The following is a 6498-nucleotide window of genomic DNA, read 5'->3' as shown; positions in this document are numbered from 1 at the left end:
ATGTGAAGTCTTACATATGCAGAGAACAATGGAGTTATATTTCAGATGAGCTACATTCAGATCTCCATCCCTCTATCTTGCCAAGAGCTTCTCTGGTCTAACTTGGGACAAAAATTTCTCCTTCTGCTATTTCACAACACAGATTAAATACAATGGATGCTGGATAGAGCTTTCCCATGTTTGTTTTGCTATTCCTCACTCATTACACAAAGGAGAATTTCATTTAGAAAATCTTTAAAAAGAAATCCCTAGGGATGAATAATGAGGTTCTTACGCTATTTAGTTTCAATATAAACGAGTATTATGAAAACAGATGTGAACAAATCAAATTATTTTCATCAGACAAATATTAATCTATGAAGATTAAGGTCAGAAATGTTGTGCATTTCCTCTGTAAAATTAAGTAAATTAAATTTAATGATGAGACTTGCGTCATTAGCATTTTGAATGTAAAATATAGTCAATCTTCTTCCTTCTGAGCAACCCTAATATATGGATTTCACATCCAGAATTTTCAGTAATGCTTGTGGAGTCCTGATATTAAAGAGTATCCAAGATTACTGCAACTAAAATATCCCTAATAAGTGATTATCTGTAAGAAAGTCCTGTTCTCCAACATTAATTATTTGGGAAACAGAGACTTTTTGCCAGAGACTGTATTTCAATGTTAACACAAGTATATTAACTTATAATTGAGTAAAAAAGCTGTCCATCAGCCCCTAATTTCCTGAATATTAAATTTACTCATTCCCACACAGAGATGCAAATTTCTGAAACATTTGTCAAATCTTATTCATCTTCCTGTGTTCATTTTCCAACAACACTATATAGAGGTGAACAATCAAGTGCCCTGGACTAAATGCAGCACGTCTGCTAAAAATAACACTGGCAAAGGTTGGTATCCAATTCCTGAAAATGGAGGCAGGACTTCCCATGAAATTTTGTTGGCAAGAAAAACAAAAAGAAGGGTGATTCATTGGAAAGATTTTAATCATCCAAAATAATAAAAGTACTGCCTGTTTGCATGTCATAATGCAACTGTCCTACCCATTAAACACCACGACTACTGGAAAATATAACAAAAACCTTCAGGACACAGTCAATTAAAAGCTGTCAGATCCACTAGTAGTACTATGGCATAACTTGCACCACTATTGACAGAATTGAATTTTTGCAATTGTTAAGATATAGATTATATGAATGATTAGCAAATAAGAAGAATTAATGCTGAAAATGTGATCTGCATTTATTCTAATTGCAGTTATATTGGTTTTTTTTCTCCTGTATATCAGATTGTGATTCTACAAAATACTATTATTTAAAGATTCCAGTTTATCTAATACTTCTGCAGGTCTATTACATCTTAAAATTCATAAGTATGGTAGCTGAATGAAGAATTGCTTAGGTGCAAACCAATAACTGCAGTATTTCTTCAATTATCTTCAAAACAAATCTCTGTTTTGTTACAGAGATTACACTGCATTTACTTAATAACATGGAACTCCAAGATGAACATGGTATATTTCATGTATCTCAATGTCCTTCAATGAATGATTCCTAGAACTATATTTATTATGCTTAAATAAAAAGCTTGAAAGTCCTTGGGGGGGGGGGGAATACTGCAGGATTGTTAATTTTCTTACTGTCTAAAGAGATTAGCTGTTTCTGTTTTAATCTTAAATTCCAGTCAAGAATTATTAGAGGGATTAAGAGAAAAAAAAAACATTTTAGAGCAGTGATGGTGAACCTTTTTTTTCTCAGGTGCCAAAAGATCGTGGACGTACACTATTATGCCCACACCCATAATTCAATACCTGGGGAGGGCAAAAACAGCTTCCCCCACCCCCAGAGGCCCTCTGGATGCCGGAAACGCCCTGGGTCCCAACTTTTGGTGGGCCCAGTAGGCTTGTGTTTCGCCTTCCCCAGGCTCCAAAGGCTTCCCTGGAGCCAGGGAGGGTAAAAACACCCTCCCCCATCCCTCGAAGGCTCTCTGGAAGCCAAAAACACCCTCCCAGAGCCTCTGTGTGAGTCAAAAATCAGCTGACTGGCATGCACATGTATGCTGGAACTCAGCTAGAGCAACAGCTCACATGCCAACAGATATGGCTCTGCGTGCCACCTGTGGTATCCGTGCCATAGGTTCGCCATCACTGTTTTAGAGCATGAGGAAGTTTGAGGTTTTTCCTGCAAAAACTATTGTTTTCTTTCAAAATAATGCTAAACCTGTAGTTTTTTTTTAAAAAATGGTCCATCAGTTTTTCCAAAGGGTGAGTGTGCTTAATTTGTGAATATAAAAAATACTTGCCAGGCATTATTGTGGGTTGTTGCCTTGATCACATCATCAATCACGTAGTAGATGAAACACCCCAGGCATCCATGGCAAAAATTATGTAAAAAGAAGATGGAAACACTTCCTTAGAATTGAGTAATTAAAGATTGTTTCAACTTGCATATGCTTAAGGTGAGATAAAGGCAACAACACGAGAACACTGCATGTAAAAACATTGCTGGGGCATATACATATCTTGGTTAGAACAATGTTGGGATAAGTCCAGAATTCCTAATAGCAGCTATATAAAACAAAGGCCATACTCATCAAAAGGAAAAAAGGATCATAACCTATTACGAGCTGTGATTTGAATTTCTGCACAAAAAAATATTGTTCTGAAATGATTGCCTGGTAATGTTTAAAATTAAACTAAGAGATCAGATGTCCGTGCAATGTTGTCTATAAATAGCAAGCACAGGGATTTATCAAAGAACACACTAATAGACAAAGCAGGGAATATTTTTTTCCATCCAGGTTTTGTTTTTCGCAATTTGGCTATCTTCCCCACATCCAGTGTTTGAGTTGGACTACCCTGATGTCTTTTATAGCCATTCCTCGGACACAGCTCTGACTAGCAAGTTTGTCTGTGAGCTCCTGGCATCATTTTGGTCACTATTCATTGGCCTCACATATTGCACTGAAAGTTCTTTTTATTTGATGGCAGCTACCGCAGCATCTAGAGACTCATTCAGGTCAAGTGCAAGGAGGTTGGTCATGGAAAATGTCATACAGCTATGTATCTTGCATGATATATTCCTTTAGGAAAATAAGTCAGTCTCTCCTATGGGTAAAACATAATTTGAATTCTTCATTGCCACTCAAATGAGTTACATTTGCTATAAACAATATAAATGAGGGTGATACCTTATATAGATTTTTTTTAGAGAGGATCGTCAATAATAGAGCAGAACTTTTGAGTGCTCGGGAATTGACTTTTCCTTAATTAAAAGCTGCACTGAATCTTCATGGTTTAGGAAAATTAAATGATAGAATTCCATTTTGAGATCCCCTCCCTCCAATTTCGATATAGTCCTTTGTAGGCTCAGGCAAAAACCTGTTCTTTGGAAAGAAATAGGACAGGAATCTTTACCCAGGTTTCTAAGCCTGTATGCTTTTAGGAAGAATAGTGAGGTGTAGGACATTGTATGTGCATATGCAGGCTTTGAAAATAGGTACAGTATTATTTTTTAGAAAATGACAATCTGGTTGGCCTGTCTTACAAGAATGGAAACTAAAACCACAATTTCCTTGCTTAATAACAATGCTTGTGGTAACTTACAGCTATAGGTTATGAGGTATTTTTTAAAGAAAAAATAAGCACAAAATACATTTGACCACAGGTATAGCTATACACCATTGAAACTAATCTTAATAGTATATCAAATTGTTATTTATGTTTAGAAGGAAAAGCCAAAGCTTTAATCTTCCATGCATTTAAACCACAGAGAATAAATTCTTTAACTTAAGACAAGACACACAAAAGAATAAGGTGGCCTTTGTCCTACCCAAGGGACAAGACTGGATTATTCATTGGACATAATGGCGCAATGCCCAGATCTTAGGAAACTCTCAAAGGCCAGTAAAAATGTTTTAGCTATCTCAAAGCTGATTCAAAAAAGGTTTTAAAAAAGCTCAAATAACAAAGTTGTGCAGATTTATAGTACATAGACATACGTAGATGCTTATATCAAACTATACACCTTTGTTTATTAATAGATTAGGGATCTACATCAGGGGTGTCAAACTTGTGGTGTCGCATTGTCAACGTGACGTACTGCAACTTTTCCCCCTTTGGTAAACCAGGTGTGGGTGTGAGTATAGGCATGGCTAGTATGTGATGCATCCAGCCCTCAGGTTCTCAGAGTAAATGCAAATATATCTGTAACTCTGTTCTCAGAACATGCAATCACAACATAAAATTTTAAGGGATGCAATAAAAACATAAGCAAGAATACCAAAGGTACTTATAACGTAGAGAAAGCCATAGGATTTAAAACAGAAGAGACCAGAATAAAACTCAGAACAAATGTAAAAAAGCAAACTAAATGTCAGACATTTACATAAACAGAAGTAACAGTAGTTAAGATATCTAGCATTAATTTTTCCTTGCTTGTGCCCAAATATTTTATGCATGAATTTACCTCTTAAGAGGAATGATCCACGCTGAGCAATCCCTTTACTATTGAGGAGCCAAGGTATGTTGCTTGTACTCTTATGCCATTCAGGGCATTGCTCTCTTACTGAACAATACTCACAGGCTTGGAGGCTACAGCACATTGCAGGTCCTGTGGGCATGGCTTAGCTTCGTGGGTGTGGCTTGGTGGGCATGGCAGGGGAAGGATACTGCAAAATCTCCATTCTCTCCTCACTCCAGGGAAAGAGTCCCCAGGCATCTGGGCATTTGAGTAAAGAGTTAACACTGGACTGATGACTGGTGGCACTGGGAGGTGTTGAACTAATAGTGGGGTGAGAGTAAAGAATTTTTTGTCGAGGGTGTTATTCACTCATTTATTCATGCATTCATTCATTCATTGGATTTATATGCCGCCCCTCTCCAAAGACTCAGGGTGGCTTACAACATATAAAAACAATAAAAATATCCTAAATCCAATATTAAAGTTAAATTAACTAATCTAAAATTCGACTTCATTAAAATAAATCACTCTCATTTAAACAATCAGTGCCAGGGTCTGTCACTGCTTTACCACAGCCTCCACGAAGAAATTCGGAATGGGGATCACCTCGGCCTGGGAGGTGGTCTCCTCAAAGATAGGGTCCACCTGGGAGGAACCTACTACAGGTGCCGATGAAGCAGAAGGCAGGTTTGCGGTAGCTTGTGTCTTATGGAGAAGTGACCTGAATAGGCCTGGGTGGAACAGACCTGGGGAGGCCAGCGGTTCCAGCCCCAGGTCTTCATCCTCAGACATTTGGGCATCCCCTTGGTCAGGATCTGATTTCCCCTCAGTCTGATGGCCATCCTCCAGGTCCCTTAGGGAGTCCAGGAAACTCTGGGACGAATAGGATTGCAGATTGTAAACCCACCCCCCTTGGACACTGTCAGAAGCAGGTGCTGGGAATGCCCTATTGAGGGAGATGCTAAGACAGAGAGCTTGAGGGAACCTATCATGGCCTTGATGCCCATTTCTATGCCCATACAGATGGCGGAGTTAATTCTGGATTCAAGGGGGTCCTGAGTGGGGGGGCTCAACTCGTGCCTGACCTCTGCATCACTGGCAGGGTGTGAGGAGACCCAGACATCCACTTCTGGAAGACAAAGGTTGACAGTGTCTAATGACAAGGCATCACTGGATCAGTTTGAGGGATGCTTATGACGTTGATTAGCATGGTCTGCCATGTCTTTTTTCTTATAATGAGCCCTTTGTGGAACTAGCACAGCAGTGGAAGGGACCTTCCTGCGGCTGCGTACAGTCTCAGTTCTAAGGTTACTCCCTTCAGGGGGAATGGACCCTTCAGGTGAGTTAAGGAGGGCTTTAGGGCGATTGGCGGTCTTGCCACTCTGAGATCTAGCCCCCTCAGACAGCGCAGATGATGACTTGGGTCTGGCTGGAGGGGGAGGGGCCTGCCAGTCATGGGGAGAGCGATCCCTGGTTGACTGGGGCGTTGGGGAGGAAGACTCAGTCTTCTGTGATGCCCCTTCTCCTCTCCTGGCAGGGGCGCTTTTTTACTTGGCTTTCCCTCTGCTGCTATGGTCAGCCATCGCATGGGGGAGCAGATGCAAGGGAAAGTCTCTGTGTGCCATTTATTAATGTCTTGCTGATGACTCAAGGGTAGAGCTGGCTCTGAGCTGCTGGAAAGGTGCGTTCACAGCCTCCTGTGCCAAAAAAAGGACAGTGGTGATGTAAGCAATAGTAGCATCATGTGTGCCGACAGCCAGGTGTTGCTGGGCAGCGCAGCCACTTTGTAGAGCTCTCGGCAAGTGAGCAGGTTCAGGCAACCAATTGGAATCGGTGATGACGTCAGACAGGCAAGATATTTGTGAAAAACGGATTGAACTAGAAAACATCATTTCCATCTTTGTTATTTTGTAAATGATTCTCTGACTAAGCTTTTGGGTTCAGGAAGTGCATTTTAATGATTTCGTCAGGTAGGAAAAGTTATAGAACTTATCTACCAAATTTAGTTGTTCAGCAATGTTTATGAGAACCAAA

The sequence above is a fragment of the Erythrolamprus reginae genome, chromosome 3 (genome assembly GCF_031021105.1).
Source record: "Erythrolamprus reginae isolate rEryReg1 chromosome 3, rEryReg1.hap1, whole genome shotgun sequence".
Taxonomy (NCBI): Eukaryota; Metazoa; Chordata; class Lepidosauria; order Squamata; family Dipsadidae; genus Erythrolamprus; species Erythrolamprus reginae.
This window is presented reverse-complemented; position numbering follows the sequence as displayed.